Source organism: Nuphar pumila, chromosome 2 (genome assembly GCF_984573655.1).
Source record: "Nuphar pumila chromosome 2, dmNupPumi1.hap1.1, whole genome shotgun sequence".
Lineage (NCBI taxonomy): Eukaryota > Viridiplantae > Streptophyta > Magnoliopsida > Nymphaeales > Nymphaeaceae > Nuphar > Nuphar pumila.
This window is the reverse complement of record NC_143250.1, coordinates 92,333,572-92,350,975: the sequence shown is the minus strand read 5'-3', so window position 1 is coordinate 92,350,975 and position 17,404 is coordinate 92,333,572. Positions and strand designations below refer to the sequence as shown.

The window sequence follows — 17,404 nt, the reverse complement described above, 5'->3', positions numbered from 1 at the left end:
GAAGAGATAAAGACAATTGTCTTTGAGACGAACCCAAGCAGTGCCCCGGGCCTGGATGGATTCCCGGGATCTTTCTTCTAAAAATTCTGGAGCACGGTAGGCCGCAGAGTAACAAAGGCAATTAACAACTTCAAATTCGGAAAGCTTATGAAGCGCATCAATTGCAAGCATATTGTTTTGATCCCAAAAAGATGAGCAAACCGTCTAAGCCTAATTCCACCCTATGGGATTATGGAACTTTGTATTCAAGATCATCACCAAGGTGATAATAGTCAATCAGATGTGGGGAGTGCTTGAGTGGTGGACACCATGATAGCAAGAAAAAAAAAAAGACGGGTCATTTTTAAAGATCGACCTTGCAAAGGTTTATGACAAGGTAGACTGGACATTCCTAGAGGAATCCTTAAGATTTTTTGCTTTGATGAAAATTGAATAGACCGGGTTATGATGTGCGTAAAGACCCATCCTACGCGGTTTTAATAAATAGGGAGGCATCAAAGCAGTTTTGGGGGAGCAGGGAAATTCGAAAAGGAGACCCCATATCTCTTTACCTCTTTCTTTTGATCATGGAGCGCCTCACCATACTCTTGAATATGAAGGTTTCTTGAATATGAACGTAGCACAAGGGCTCATTTCTCCAGTAGTAGTTAAGGATTTCGTATGGCACCACTCATCGTATGCAGATGAAGAAGCCCTTTTCTTAATCTGCCATCATAAGAGGTCCATCTCCCAATTCGTATTAAGTATGAAACTATTCGATTATGTAATGGGTCTCCAAATCAGTAAGAAAAAATCTATATTTATTGGATGTAACCTCCCTCCCAACAGGGCAGCCTATGTTGGCAAAAAGAGTGGATGGCAACCATCACAGCTCCCCATGAAGTACCTCGGGTTACCCTTGTTTAAGGAAAGGCTTAGGAGAGACCTCTGTGAATCCTTCTTAACAAAATTCAGATCCAACGGCTCCCTAACCATCACCCTCACTCGTTGTGGGAAAGGGGTGAGGATAAACCTCACCCCGCACGATCAGCAGGTGGAGAGTGAGGGTTATCCTCTTGGATATATAGAGAGCGAGAGTGAGAAAGAGTTTGAAAAAAAAAAAAGAGAAAAAGTTGCTGAGAATGAGAGAGAGCATACCTCGAGAGCATCGGGAAGAAGGGAGATAGTCATCAGAGTACTGTCGGAGACCACCTTAGGTATGCCTTCTTCTTTACTGTTTTGTTTTGCAAGGTCAGCAGCCATTGTTGTCGGCATTTAAAAAAAAAATCGATAGCCATGGCTGTCGGCATTGTTGGAGAGAGAGAGAGACGGCAACCAGAGGTTGCCGATAACCTCTGCAGCAGAGGGGGAGGGAGGTCGAGAAGAGGTTGTGCCTTTTCATCCTTATACTCAGCTCTGCCAAATCTCGGGTCAATCTGAGTGCGACCTAAACCGAACCAGGTTGTTTGGGTGCGACCCAAACCAAACCAAAAAAATAAAAACTTGGTCTCTATTGACCGAACCGGTGAGATTGAGAATAAGATCTGTCGTGATTATTTCACGATGGCACTCGTGGGAGAATGATTGAAACACAAGATTGAGAGTAAGGTTTAGATAATAAACTTAAAATATGATTTAGGGTTTTATATTCACACAGTAGTTGGGGCTCTAGACAATCACAGATGGTCAAAAGTCATTATAGTTAAGATATATCTTTCTGTGTAAAAAAAATTAGTCATGTTTTTCTTTATGTGAATTATGTATGTTTTTTTTTTTTTAAATAATACCAACCAAACTTGAACTTTCAAGGTCTAGATCGGGGTATTACAAAGGAATGGATGAAATTCTCACCCACTCAGTTCCGAGAGGATATGCAAAACACAAAAGGAAGGCAGTTTGGGAATAAGAAGAGTAGAGGAATTGAACACATGTCTAGCCAAGCTGGTTTTGAGGATTGCACGCCAAGGCAATTTCCCATGGATTCAACTAATTTTATGGAAATATCTTAAGAAAGAAGCTCTATGGATTTCACTTAAAGACGACAAGGGATCACACAGTTGGATGGGAGTTAAACATGCAACATCAGCCATACCATACTGAACCAAGTCAGATGAGAAACAGGGATGGAAGACAAGGTAGATTTCTGGCTCGATCCATGGTGCCCATCGGGCCCACTGATCAACCTCCTACCTACTTACAAAGCGAAGGTGATGTATCACAGCTTGCTGGGAGTCAAAGTATGTGACCAGCTGAATCGTAATCAGGTGCCAAACTGTGAATACCAAGACTCAATTCTGCGAGTTCCGAGTCAACTCAGAAGGATAGTTAATTCTCAAACCTGGAACCCCACAGAAATGGATCAACTGCTATGGCTTCCAGGAAAAAACTTTTCAATCAAATCTGCTTGGGAGGCTACTAGAGCCCATGGTCAGACCAACAGAATCTTCAAGTTAGTCTAGTGTAAGAAGGCGTGGTCACAAGCTGCACTGGGCCATTGAAAACTTGCTCCTTACACAGGAGCGACTACAAAGATTCGGCATTCAATTCCCCTCCCGTTGTGCTTTATGTGAAAATGCGAGGGAAACTGGATTCCACCCGTTCATGGAATGTACTGTTACAATAGGATTATAGAGGAGAGCAACTGCCATGTATGAGAGGAGATGGAAGCCCTGTGGGAACATGGAGAATGACATTATTGCATGGTTCTCCAAACAATTCAGTGAAAAACAAATTAGATGGAGCTCGGGAAGGGCGTTCCAGGTGACCATATGGACAATATAGGAACTACGTAACCTCCAGACTTTTGGTGATAAAAAAATGACTGCATCCAAGACTCATCAGGAGGCATTGTTAATGATTCATGAAAAAATCTTAAGAATTCTGAAAACCAATGAAAATGCGGTAGCGATCAAGTGGTGTAGTCTTACTACTCGTCTTCCTCCCTATCCCGGTGGCGATCAAGTGGTGTAGTAAATTCCACAACATATGGTATTTCGACTACCAGGCAGGTTGCTTTGCAGAAAATGGCAGCATACTAGACCGAGAATGGGAGGGCTGGATTAAAATTCTAGATTTTTTTTTAGACATAATTCAAAGATCATTTTGGAATCTGTCCGACCGACCGGATATAGTATACAGTGTCGCATCATTCCTAGAAGGTGTAGACAAAACAGAGAACAGAAGATACCACAGGAACTACAACAGTTAACGTATAGTTTAAAAAAAAAAATCTTGTTCAAAAGCCAAAATACAATTCCAGTGTAACAGCTCAAATGGCTAGGGGGACTCCACAAAATGTGGAAAGATCGCCCCCCTGGTTGGGTTCCCTCAGGAGAATCATATACTGAATTGTAAATCTGATTCAGTTAATACATTCAGGTCGGGGTCTGCCTAATCCCAGCTTGACTTTAAAAAAATGTCTAACAATTTAAAATATCTTATTACCGCGATGGTTAATCATGTGATCAGTGGAGTCTTGTGTCAAGCTGAAGGCCCAGGATCAAATCTTGTTGGTACAGGGGTGCTGTAGTTGGTTTATCACGATTGGAGCATGTAAGGCTCTGTGGTTGTCCTCAACCTCGAATTTTGCCTTGCAAGGAAGCTATTAAGTGACCTGATTCTTCTTTGTCATAAAAAAATAATTTAAAATCTCATGATATTTTAGCCGCCCATGTGGCATGACCTCATTACCCATTATTTGCCATTGTTTTTTTTTTTTTTTATGATGAGAAACCCTCGCCAAAGCTTAAAAAACCCCAGGTGGAGCCTCACCACCACCTTTCTAAAAGCTACCGACAGACCCGTGCAATTAGCAATCGTCTGTCGCCTAATATGGACGGTCACGGAGAGGCATGGATGTCAAGATGAATGGCATCCAATGGCAAGGCACATGTTGGCATTCACCATTGAAGGGGTTTATATAAAACAATTAAGGACTAAATGACACACTTGTCATGACATATATTGAATATCACATAAATTTTTTTGGTAGAGCGATCTGACACTCATTTAATTGGTTGTGGTTGGCACTGACGTTTGTCCTGAATGAAATAATACTACCTACTTTATATGAATCCACTGTGGGTGTTCCAGCCTTGGCTTCTAAGCCCGTGACAGTGGGTAGAGCTAATATAAGCAAGGGGCCATGAGTAAGTCACTGATAAGAGGAAGATGGCAGCTGCTACAATCCCTTTCCCTCCTTTCTTCTTATTCTTCTCCATCATTTTGGTGATAGGCAGAGTGGCAGAAGCAGGTGGGGTGATGAATCAGGAGGTGCACCATGCGGGGTCGGATTGCGGAGGATCGATGGCAGACTGCTTCCCCGATGAGGAGCTTGGGATGGATTCGGAGACCAACCAACGCCTTCAGCAATCACAACAGGGTCACCTCATCTACGGTGTCCAGAAACGTGACTTCCTTCCCTGCGGCCAGCCTCATTTTCCTTATACCAAATGCGGGTTGCCCGGACAACGCAATCTAATTTACGTAAGGTCCACAAAGCCTTGTTTGGGAACGTGTGTTCGTGAGACGGCCTGAATCATGCCTGGTAGTAGTACGATTCAGTCTCTTCTTTGCGTATTATACGCCAATCTGTGTTATGTAAACAAGTTTGTTTATCTTTTCTTTTCCAACCTTTTCGTTTTTTTTTTTTTTGAACAAAATAGAAATTCCTATGGAGCATGGAGAGCTGTTTTGTTTGCAAGAAATAAACGTATTTTTACTCAAAGAACAGATGGGAACTGAGGTCTGATGTTTTTGGAGCTAAAAGTTATAATGGAGCAATTTGAAGGTATGATGTTGTTGGAGCTGTCGGCATCCAAGGAGAGCTTTTTCAAAATGGTTGTCTTTTTTCTTCTTTCTTTTTCTTTGAGTGCGCATAGTTTTGGTACGGGAGCATGAACCCAAAGGCGTGGTGGTCCTGCAGGCTGCTTGAGTACAAAGAGAATGGATCGAAACTTGAGGACAGAAAGAGCTGACTGGTGGTGCATCAATTCAAGCATAAGGGACATAAGTTAGTGGCTTTATGTTGTAAATCCGTTGCCTGATTTAGCAAGAAAGTTACAGAACTACAATTATCTCTATCATATATCAAGTAAAGCTGAGAAAAGTAGGAAATAATGGAAATTTGAAATAATTAAAAATCAATTAGGATTTATATCTTCTCAAAACTGAATAACCTCCTAGATGTGAGTTTCATAATTACAATCAAATTAATTAACCTATTCAGATAATTTTCAAAAAAGATAAAAGTTATACTATGGATCAAACATAGTGATTCAACATCTAAGTACAAAGATATAAAAAAAATAATTAAATGGATCCAAATGGATCCTTTATGTACCCGGGTCGCTTGCTCTACTCCATCATTCACTCTGGGTTGGGAAGACTTGCCCTCAAGTCTGAATCTTGCTTGTATTTTTTTCAATTTCATTCTACCTTATGGGTTATCGGTCTACAATACGAAACCAGATCTCGATGTTGCTCTATAAACTGAATGAACCAAGCATGGTCTACCACTACAAGAAAAACCATTTTTGCTGGCACACAAATAGCACCAGCAAAAACCTTTGTTGGCAAAAGAATGCGCCAGGAAAGGCATTGCCGTTGATGCAATTCCTGGCGCAACTTTACACAGCCAAAAAAAAGGTTTTTGCTGGCGCAAATTTTGTGCCAGCAAAAATTTAATATTGGTGCAGTTCGGCACCAGTAAAGATCTTGTCCCAAAAACCGAAGGATCTTTACTGGCACAAATTTGCGCCAACAAAAATTTAATATTAGAGCAATTCTGTGCCAGCAAAGATCTTGTCCAAAAAATGGAAAAATGTTTACTGAAGCAAATTTGCGCCAGTAAAGATCCTGTTCCAAAAACCAAAGGATCTTTACTGGTGCAAATTTGCACAGCAAATATGTAATACTGGGGTATTTCTGCGCCAGGAAAGATATCTCAAAGGATCTTTTACTAGCGCAAGATTGCGCCAGTAAAAACACTGTTTTTTTTTTAAAATATAATCACAAGCCAAATCACATTTTAACAACACCACTAAAACCAGAAAATAAAAAAGCTAATAGCATGAAGAAAAGTGTTCAGTTTTCTTTAAAATATTAAAACAATGCCCCTAGCTTAAGAAACAACCAGTAAGCAATCAACTTTAATTGAACAAAGCCTTTCTAACATGTCACATACACAGGTACAAACCAACTTGTCTATAGCTTTTGAAGCTTTTTTGCACCAATGAATCAACTGCCACTTTGATCTGTAAACGTGAAAAGAAATAATGACATTTAAAATGCACTTCTATTCAATATTAAATTGAACTCTCAATGTTGACGACAATATCCCAGAGTCATGTTACATGGCTTTGGAAACACAGATCACTCTTATGAATTCCATCTTGCATTTGGAAGTAATAGATGGAGAAAGGTTGTTTTCAATATGATATGTAACAAAATTTCAGATGTTTACAACAGTATGATTTTTTCACCTTTTGTGAGCAAGAATAGGTTTAGCAACATTTTTTTCCTTGCACTACAATGCAATTTCTTCCTTTCAGAACTGTGTAAATGAACAAAATACAAGAGTTATTTCAACAAATAACTCAAATGGGGCCTTTTCTTTAGCATGTGTGGGAAAAAAATAGGAGTTATTTCAACAATTATTTCATATGGGACCCTTCATTTAGCATGTGTAGGAAAAAAAACAGGAGTTATTTCAACAAATAATTCATATGTACAGTCACATGAAAAACTTCAGCTTAGAGCTATTTAGACAGATCATTGTGATCAATTTACATTAAGCCCACTTCTGACATGCTTATGTTTATTTTGAACCATTTTGTTTTTTTGTTGACCATAGAGGTGGAAAGGGGGGCCTCCAGACTCCACCTCATTGATATGGGACTATCTTTTGGTAGTCTTTTTGTAGGTTTCTATGAAAGGTTTGTATTAATACTAAGATAAAACCTGTGTCACCCATATCATCCCTCCATATGTAATATATTACAGTAAAACCTGTATTTTTCTCATATCATCCACCCATATCACTTGTATAATTATTATAACTTTTTACAGTTGTGAAACATGTGCATGACAAATTTAATCCTTCCAAAGATTAACAGTGAAAGTCTAGTATATTACTTGGGTGAATACCTTCTCTAAAAATTTGGAATTGATCCGACCGATAAGGCCCTTGTCCTTCACTATCCAGCCATCATAAGCTAGATTTACGTGTACAATTCTCAGTTCATCTTTGAACTAGTTCTTTGTGAATGAATTTTGGTGGAGCAGCAGCCAATGTGATTCTTAAGCTTCATACATGAAATATAAAGCATCATAATCAGTTATAAATAAAACAATAAAGAGTATCATCTAGATGTATCTTTCACACAAAAAGGTCATGAGCAAGAAAGCGCTTAAGATGTGTTGCTCATCATATCCTAAAGAAAAGACCCTACTGTCTCATAGTTAGAAAAGATCATTTTGTAGTACCCTTTATTAAAGTGTGCGCAATTTTTTCTCCATGTGTTCCCAATGAACAATGGGATCTGTACCTAGTCGAACATGAGACTGCTTGAGCCGTCTTTACCAAATGGCAGCTCGACCCTTCAATTTAAGGCCAACTAATCCTACCTTCTTGTATTCAGGAACTGACCAGAACACCAGATTCGCCTTGACTCTGTAGAACAAAGCAAATGACCAAAAGAAGATTAGCCTTAGCCATGAGAGCTAAACCAGAGCCAACAATATGACGGTGTCTGTATTCAACAACACCGTTTTGCTCATGAGTATGCGGGTATGAAATACAATGCCCAATGCCACATTCATCCAAAAACTTAAACAAGACTTAAAACTCACTGCCTCAGTCTGAATGAAATAACTTAATTTTCCTTTCAACAATATTCTCAATAAGACTTTGAAAGATGTGAAGGTTTTCAAAACATCAGATTTTTTGTTAAGCCATCAATAAAGATGACATAGTAACAATATCCAATGGAATTCAATACCGATGCAAGACCCCAAACATCAAAATAAATAATGTTAAGAGGTGCAGTCACAATATGAACAGAACTATTGAAAGGAAGACTATGACTCTTTCTTTTGTGACAAGCTTCACACACTTTATTCTCAAAATCATGTTTAGCTGGCAAATCAAATCTATCAATAAGTTTATCATCCATCACTCTCATCATGAACAACTTCAATTAACTCCTCAAGGATCTTGTGACTACTCAAAGTGTAAGACCTTTATAGATTTGATCGATGTTGCCACTTGGATAAAAAGAAACCTCAAAAAAGGCATGTATAATAGGATTCTAGTTAATACAACAACAACAACTACGCCTTCATCCCAAAAAAAAATGGGGTCGACGATATGAACCAAAAAAGAAAATCATTTCGGGTCTTCCACATGAATCCTTCGCATCCAATGATTTTTATCCAATGCCATGTCCTTGGTGAGGTTCAAAGCATTCATATCCTTTATTATCATCTCCATCCAAGTCTTCTTAGGCCTACCCCAACCTCTTTTAACTAATATATTATCCCATTTTTCCATCCTTCTAACTGGAGCATCATTAGGCCTTCGCCGAATATGTCTAAACCACCGTAAACGATTCTCTCTCATCTTATTTTCAATGGATGCAATGCCTACCTTCTTACGTATCTCCCCGTTTCGAATCTTATCTTTTATTGTATTTCCACACATCTAACTAAGCATACACATCTCAGCTACACTCATTTTTTGAATATGATGTCTCTTGGCAACCCAACATTCCGTACCATATAGTAAAGCGGGCCTAATTGTCATCCTATAAAACTTTTCCTTCAACCGCAATGGCATTCTACGATTGCACAACACTCGAGTTGCACTTTTCCATTTCATCCACCCAACCTTTATCCTATAATTTACATCTCCATCAATTTCTCCATTCTTTTGAATGATAGATCCCAAATATTTGAAACAATCATCCACCGGTATTTCCCGCTCACCAAGCTTCACTACACTCCCATCACTACTTAGTTGCTTACTAAATCGACATTCCATATATTCTGTCTTACTCTTACTCAACTTAAAACCTCTAGCTTCCAATGTCTGTCTCCATAATTCTAACTTAGCATTAACTCCAACTCTAGTCTCATCAATCAAAACAATATCATCAGCAAACAACATACACCACGACACATTTTCTTAAATTGATCTCGTAAGCTCATCCATCACTATAGCAAATAGGAAAGGGCTTAATGTAGATCCTTGATGTAACCCAACCGTTATAGGAAAATTGGTTGTCACCCCTCCACAAGTGCGAACATTGGTTACTACTCCGTCGTACACATCTTTAATTATACTAATATACTTGAGAGAAGCACCTTTCTTCATCATTGACCACCAGAGAACATCCCTAAGTACTTTATCGTATGCCTTCTCCAAATAAATAAAAACCATATGCAACTCTTTGTTCCTCTCTCTATATCTCTCAATAAGTTGTCTAAGAAGATGTATAGCTTCCATAGTTGATTTTTCAGGCATAAAACCAAATTGATTCTCCGATATCATGACAATCTTCCTCAACCTATACTCAATCACCCTCTCCCAAAAGTTTCATAGTATGACTCATGAGTTTTATACCACGATAGTTTGTGCAATCTTGTATATCACCCTTATTCTTATATAGGGGCACCATACCAAAAAGGGATAAATCACTTAAAAGCCAAGTTAGTGCAAACACTTCTCAAAGAGAACAAAAACAGTTAAAGTCTGTCAGAAAAAACCAAGAGCAAGCCTGAAATCAAAGATGGTCTAATGATAGAAAATTCACCAAAATCCGGTAGACTCAATCTCAAGTCCTAGTTGTACTAATGATACCTTCGCTCTAACATGAGCACTATTGTCTTTAGAAAACTTTTAAACTTTGACCTTCACATAGCATCGATCCAAATGAAATTCAAACAAGGCATTGTTATCTTTTAGAAAAAAATTGAACTAATAAAAGATTACTAGTTATTTTAGGGACATGAAAAATATCATTCAATTAAAATCTATTATCACAAACAGATAAAACCAACATATTTGACATTGAAACGTGTACCACCTCCAACCTTGAGTGTATCAAGGCCTTGATAATCGACGTGAATGGCTAGATTATCGGAAAAAAGAATTGATAGTTTATATATATATATATATAGAGAGAGAGAGAGATTTCAATAATAGCAATGATAATGAAGAAAATATAAGAATACCTTCAACCATTTTCACATTGGCTAAAAAACCTACAAAGGCAACTGCAGAGTGGAAACATATTCAACTTGCCAATCAGAGGAGTCCTTAAGATCTTAACAAAGCAAGGAAACTGATTCAACTAATTTTTTTCTTATTAAGATGAAAAAATGTCAAAAAAAAGTGAAATGTAAAATGGAGAACTTACCCTAGCTGTATGGTGCTATGACCTTCGACCTGGGAAGTTTGCTTAAAAGGACATACCTTGTAAACATATCTTGACAAAAGGAAAGAGGGGGAATATATGACACATAAAAGATATGAGAAAAAGAAACGCTCAACCACCAGAAAAGCAAAAAACAGAGCTCGCATACTTATTTTGTTTGTTCTCGAAGCAATGGTCATAGAAAGAGTAAAATTCCTTCTCTGGACCTACATTCATGCAAAAAACAGTAAGGACCTGATCAGCATTGCAGAAAAGTTAATGGAGAAATGATACACAAAAAATGGTGAATGCACATGGCAGTTAGCATAAAAAAAAAGATAATGGAGAATGATACCCAAAATATTGGTGAATGTGCATTGCAATTAGCATTAAAAAAATGGATAAATGATACCCAAAATATTGGTGAATGCACATTGCAGTTAGCATAATACTTGCATTACATATTACAAGGAGAAAGGTGTACTCGCAAACAACTAACATTATGATGTTCATATACACTTACCAAAACCAGCTTTCAACTTTTCAGACAAGCTTGATATCCTTGATTCTATTTTGATCAACTTGTCATTGTATTATCATATTCCTTATGCACACGACTAGCATCTGCATTATATAAGAGACAATGGTTATAAAATTTTGCATCAAATTCTTGCAATCACGGTTAGTTCATATTTAACATTATATTACTTAAAAAAATCAATATGCAATTATATTTACCTGATGTATTTACTGGGGTCTTGAACAGTTTGAGTGACTCTAAAACTGCTTGGAATGCCTGTTGTATCTTATCCAACCAAGACGATCCACTAGTAATTGATAAATCTAAATGTGAAAAACAAAGGTTGTCTTAGAGGCATAGGTCTAAAAACTAGACAAGACTAAATACTTTCTTAGGAAAAGTAGGCTAGGATGCAGAAAGCTAAAAAACTTGGACAAACACCATGTGTTGGAACCACATCGGAGTACCCGTGCCACCAATTAAGCAACCTCTCTATAAAAAATCTACATCAATTTCACATTTCTTTTTTAACATACCTGATTAAGTTTAGAATAACAACAAGCAACATTATAACTTGCTATAGAAGCTTAATTGGCTTCACGTTTGGACCCCAAAACAGACTCAAACTTTTCCAATGCTGCTTCATATTTCCCATCCCTACAACAACAACAACTACGCCTTCATCCCAAAACAATTGGGGTTGGCGATATGAACCAACAAAGAAAATCATTCTGGGTCTTCCACATGAATCCTTCTCCTCCATTCATTTCTATCCAATGCCATGTCCTCAGTGAGGTTCAAAGCATTCATATCCTTTTCTATCACCTCCATCCATGTCTTCCTAGGCCTACCCCGACCTCTTTTAACTAATATATTTTCCCATTTCTCCATCCTTCTAACTGGAGCATCATTAGGCCTTCGTCGAATATGTCCAAACCACCGTAAACGATTCTCTCTCATCTTATTTTCAATGGGTGCAACGCCTACCTTCTTAGGTATCTCCTCGTTCTGAATCTTATCTTTTATTGTATTTCCACACATCCATCTCAGCATACGCATCTCAGCTACACTCATTTTTTGAATATGATGTCTCTTGGCAGCCCAACATTCCGTACCATATAGTAAAGCGGGCCTAATAGTCGTCCTATAAAACTTTCCCTTCAACCGCAATGGCATTCTACGATCGCACAACACTCCAGTTGCACTCTTCCATTTCATCCATCCAACCTTTATCCTATGATTTACATCTCCATCAATTTCTCCATACTTTTGAATGATAGATCCCAAATATTTGAAAGAATCATCCACCGGTATTTCTTGCTCACCAAGCTTCACTACACTCCCATCTCTATTTCGTTGCTTACTAAATCGACATTCCATGTATTCTGTCTTACTCTTACTCAACTTAAAACCTCTTGCTTCCAATGTCTGTCTCCATAATTCTAACTTAGCATTAACCCCAGCTCTAGACTCATCAATCAAAACAATATCATCAGCAAACAACATACACCACGGCACATTTTCTTGAATTGATCTTGTAAGCTCATCCATCACTATAGCAAATAGGAAAGGGCTTAAAGCAGATCCTTGATGTAACCCAACCGTTATAGGAAAATTGGTTGTCACCCCTCCACAAGTGCAGACATTGGTTACTACTCCTTCATACATATCTTTAATTATACTAATGTACTTGAGAGAAACACCTTTCTTCATCATTGTCCACCAAAGAACGTCCCTAGGTACTCTATCGTAAGCCTTCTCCAAATCAATAAAAACCATATGCAAATCTTTGTTCCTCTCTCTATTTCTCTCAATAAGTTGTCTAAGAAGATGTATAGCTTCCATAGTAGATCTTTCAGGCATAAAACCAAATTGATTCTCCGATATCAAGACAATCTTCCTCAACCTAGACTCAATCACCCTTTCCCAAAGTTTCATAGTATGACTCATGAGTTTTATACCACGATAGTTTGTGCAATCTTGTATATCACCCTTATTCTTATATAGAGGCACCAAAGTACTCTTCCTCCACTCATTAGGCATCTTATTTGTCCGCCAAATCTTGTTAAAAAGATTTGTCAACCATTCTAAACCTTTCTCTCCCAAGCATTTCCAAGCCTCGATAGGTATACCATCTGGGCCAACTGCCCTTCTTGATTTCATTTTCTCATCCCTGTTTTAAATAAATCATGTTCATTAATAGAACTTCTAAGATTCATAAATTTCAATATCATACATTAACGTTAGCACAAAAATGAACTCCATCAAAGCTATTATTTTTAAAATTCATAAAAGTATGGTGCTTTCTTGCTCCAATACTGAACCAAACAACAAGAAATTGATAATAAACATTCCATGCATAAATGCAGCGGTGAAGCTTTTCGTTGCATGACATCAGTGTGGAGCCCAAGGCCCTCAAACAGCTTGCAGCACTAACAGTGCAGCCAAAGCTGAGTCCCCATTGAGCCCGACCAAGCTTCTGATGACTCCGACCAGCATGGTCCACTGAAGCATCAGTTGGGACCACCACAGAAACCCAAACAAATTAGTTACAACTACCAACCCATTAGTTATAAAGAAGACATGTAACGAAAGCTAAAATGCTTACACTTGTTATGAAAATCATTCATGTAGTGAAGACACAGTGAAAACAGAAATTTCATTAATCAGTCATTTATCTAAACCTTAAAGGATCTGCAGACACTAGAATCAGAGAAGAGTTCTCTGCAGGCCCAGTCTGAAACTTCTGGTGGATTGCAGAGTAGATTTTATAAGTCAGACATGCCTTGAAGAAAGAGGGTCCTTACCGCATATGTCTCGGTTTATTAGATGTATTACTGAACTCGTACATAACCATAGAAGAAACCAATTAAACAAGCAACAGTGCATCTAGAAGCCTATACTTCATGCATATGCTGCATAATTCAGCGATCTTTTACTAACATATAAGCTTCCTACCTATTATACTGCCTTTAAAATAAATGGAGAAACCTTTAGTTGAAAAAGATACTACTCTCCACATGTGTATGGAGGATTGTAAAGCTAAAGTTTAGATAAATAGCTAAAATTTGAAACAGAAAGTAAAACTGTAAAAAGCTACATAGTACAATTATAGTCACAGACGAATGTAAGAACACATGTCAGGATTTACTTGTAAAGTTTTAGATCCTCTCGAAGTTCCCTTTCTCTGAGCTCATTTTTCTCCATCCTCTTTAGGTAGTTTTGCATCTGCAAAATCATTCAAGATTCACAAATTGAATGAGTAAATATTGGACAACGGAAATTAAATAGAATACCTTTAAAAAAAAGAAAAAAAAAATCTATATACACATACACGCACATACAAAAAAAATAAAAATACGCCACTTGAGGCAAAAGCTTATAGACGGACACAAAGAGGCTAATGTACTAAAAATAGAAAATGACAAGATAGAAACTTGAAACTGCAGAATCACACCAAAATAAGTGATGAAAAGGAGATGAATAGACGATAGAAAGGAAACTGAAAGTTCGCCAATACCACCTACTTGGATTTCCCTAACCCTGTCGCTAATAACACCTGAGTTTCTTTCGGCTCTGATGATCTCTTTCTCCGTAAGCTCAACAAATTCAACCTTTCCTAGGAACGTGTAAGCACAATGAAAATACACATCAATAGTGTCAAGGAAGAAACAACAACATCACCAATTACGGAAGCTGGTAACATTCAACGATTGATACTAACAATAGATGGAGACAAGCATCACATTCAATAGACATAAAACAAGAAATCATGCCCTAATAATGAAAAAAAATGTAAAACAAAATCAGAGTTCAACCACCTAATCTATAGAGAGAGACAGAGATGAACCGGAGCAACATTTTTTAGATTGATCAGACGATGACAGTAGATCAGGCGATCACCAACCACATGGTGGGGGGTGGAGCAGTCCTCCGATGAGGATGGGGGCTGCAGCATATATATATATATATATATATATATATATATATATATATATATATATATATATATATATATATATATATATATATATATATATATATATATATATATATATATATATATATATATATATATAGAGAGAGAGAGAGAGAGAGAGAGAGAGAGAGAGAGAGAGAGGGCACAGTCGAGGCTCGCTTTGCCTGATGCTCGAGAGAGAGAGAGGGGGAGAGGCGAGGTTCAGTGCTCCACTGGTGTTGGGCGTTGCGGAAGGGATGGAGGTAATGGCAGCAGCGGGTGTGTGTCGATGTTGAGGGAGCTCGACGATGAGGGAGGCAGGTGACTCGACGTTGAGGGAGGTAGCAATGGGGAGGCTCGGGAGGTGGCACGCTGGAGGCAATGGCTGTTCAGGAGGAGGAGATGGACGAGAGAGGGGAAACCCTCGGAGAAGACACCGACGTGAGAGGGGAAAAAGGAATACATGAAAAAAAACTGGGAGGGTTTTGGTCAGCTTGGTTTCGAAAAGCCCGCAAAAACATTTTTGGGATTTACTGGCGCAGGTTGGAGACCAAGTTTTTGCTCGCACGGCGTTAGTTTGCGTTTCAATGACTGAAATTTCTGCGTCGTCTTTGGCTAAGACCATTTCTGTTCCAGTAAGCGCTATCGTTGGGGTGCGTTGTAGCATGGTGCGGTTGAAGTGGCAGCAAAAGGGATTTCGGCTGGTGGATGAGAAGATGGTGGTGGTAGAGTTGGTTTTCGGCTGGCGGGTAAGAGGATGGTGGTGGCAGAGTTGGAGTCAATAGGCGGTGGTGGCTGCAATAAAAGAAGCGTTGTTGGTGGGGCCATGGTTCAGATTGGTCGATTGGTGGGCTACCAATGTCCGATGGTCATCTTGTATGTTCAGACTGTTGGATTAACCACCACGATTAACGTGGTGGTTATCCACGATGTGGATACATCCGCACATTAGGGATGATCCATCCGATAAATGTGCATGCGATTAGGGGGAACGGCACCGTATGCTTTATATTGACTGGGTATCATGAGCGACCCAAGTCGAGCGCAATACAGAAATTAAAAAGGGGAAAAAGGTCGACTTACCGGTAGCATTCGGAGGCCTGCGCTCTTGGTGGCTGCATACCGGCTAAGTTGAAGCAAATCTCCTCTCCGGCAAGCACAGCTCTTTCAATGGCCGCCTCAGGTACGCCCTGCGTGCTTTTCTGTTTTTTGTTGTTTGCAGGGCCACTGCTATAGTGACGTCGTCCGTTTTGCCGCCTCGTCGGAATATCCTCGCCGGAATCCAACATTGGGTTATGGGCCCACACCCCGTTTCCTGTTGCGCGGGGTGTGCTCCGGTTTTGACCAGAAACGCAGGTCACCGTGGGGTGACCCTGCTGCTGGTCACCGGCGCCTGTCGCCGGCACCGGCGACTGTCGCCGTTGGGCGACAGTATAAAAAAAAAAATCCACTTACCTCTGTTCATGGGGGTTTTCTGTCGGCGAGGACTGCACCGGCGTTTCACTCTTTCATCCGGCATTAAAGAGCTGCGGGAGCCGTCGCCGGCGACTATTGAGTCGCCGGATTTCAGAAAAACTTCTGCGGCAACCATTTTGGTCGGCGGATGGTTGTTTTCGCCAGAGTTGGAGCTCCATCTGATGGCGGCGTTGGTCGCCGGCGGATGACGGTGTTGGTCGCCGGCAAATGGCGGCGTTGGTCGCCGGTAGGCACCGGCGTTGGCTGCCGGCAGGCGGCGGCAAAACCCTGCAACAAAATGAAAAGGGCGAAATAGGGTTTTGGAAAAACCCTAATTTCGACTCTTATCGTTTTTGTTTTTCGGGTCGGGTTCATTTTTGAACCGGACCCGCTCACCCGAATCCGATCCATAAAGTGATTCGGATCGGATCAGGGATTCGGGTGGGGACCCGCTCGGGTCCGACCCGGATAAGGAAAACCCTGGGTCAGACCCGGATCCAGCGGTAACCGGGTCCGACCCGGATCCGGTATGTACCGGGTCTGGCCCGGATCCAGTAATACCGGGTCCGACCCGGATCCGGTTAGTACCGGGTCTGACATGGATCCGGTTAGTACCGGGTCTGGCCCGGATCCGGTTAATACCGGGTCTGACCCGGATCTAGTTAGAACCGGGTCCGACCTGGATAAGGACTGTACCGGGTCCGGCCCGGATCCGGATAACTCCGGGTCTGATCCGGATCCAGTTAGCAGTCGGGTCTGACCCGGATCCAGAAGGGTCCAGGCACTATTTGGCCTGAACCGGATCAGGGACTGACTCTGTCCCCTTCCGGGACCGGTTCGGAGCCGTTTTTGGCCGGTTCCTTCCAGTTTCTCACCGGTTCCGAGATGCTAAGATCTTGTTTTCTTAAATATAAGAAAATATAGGGGTTTTGGCATACGGTTATAGGGATTTAATGAACTTTTGTTCATATTTGACCCGGTTCATAAGGTTTAGAACCGGTTCGGACCCTTGGATGACCGGTTCAGGACTGTTTCAGACCGGTTCAGAGTGCTTTAAGACCGGTTCGTGATACATAT

At 40.0% G+C, this 17,404-nt stretch overlaps 2 long non-coding RNA genes across 3 annotated transcripts; both read right to left on the bottom strand.

The window, feature by feature from the left end:
• Positions 1-6,097: 6,097 nt before the first annotated feature.
• LOC149846118 (uncharacterized) lies at positions 6,098-9,842 on the bottom strand. Its single transcript, XR_016430248.1, has 3 exons — positions 7,465-9,842; positions 7,126-7,283; positions 6,098-6,233 (listed from the first exon to the last, which is right to left on the bottom strand). It is a non-coding gene; the product is annotated as an uncharacterized LOC149846118 (long non-coding RNA).
• Positions 9,843-9,986: 144 nt separating this feature from the next.
• On the bottom strand, positions 9,987-16,075 carry LOC149846117 (uncharacterized). Of its 2 annotated transcripts, XR_016430247.1 has the most exons (6): positions 15,956-16,075; positions 14,442-14,533; positions 14,066-14,142; positions 11,133-11,237; positions 10,918-11,018; positions 9,987-10,621 (listed from the first exon to the last, which is right to left on the bottom strand). It is a non-coding gene; the product is annotated as an uncharacterized LOC149846117 (long non-coding RNA). The 2 variants fall into 2 exon arrangements; XR_016430246.1 differs by lacking the exon at positions 15,956-16,075 and having other exon boundaries at positions 14,442-14,775.
• Between the last annotated feature and the right edge of the window lie 1,329 nt (positions 16,076-17,404).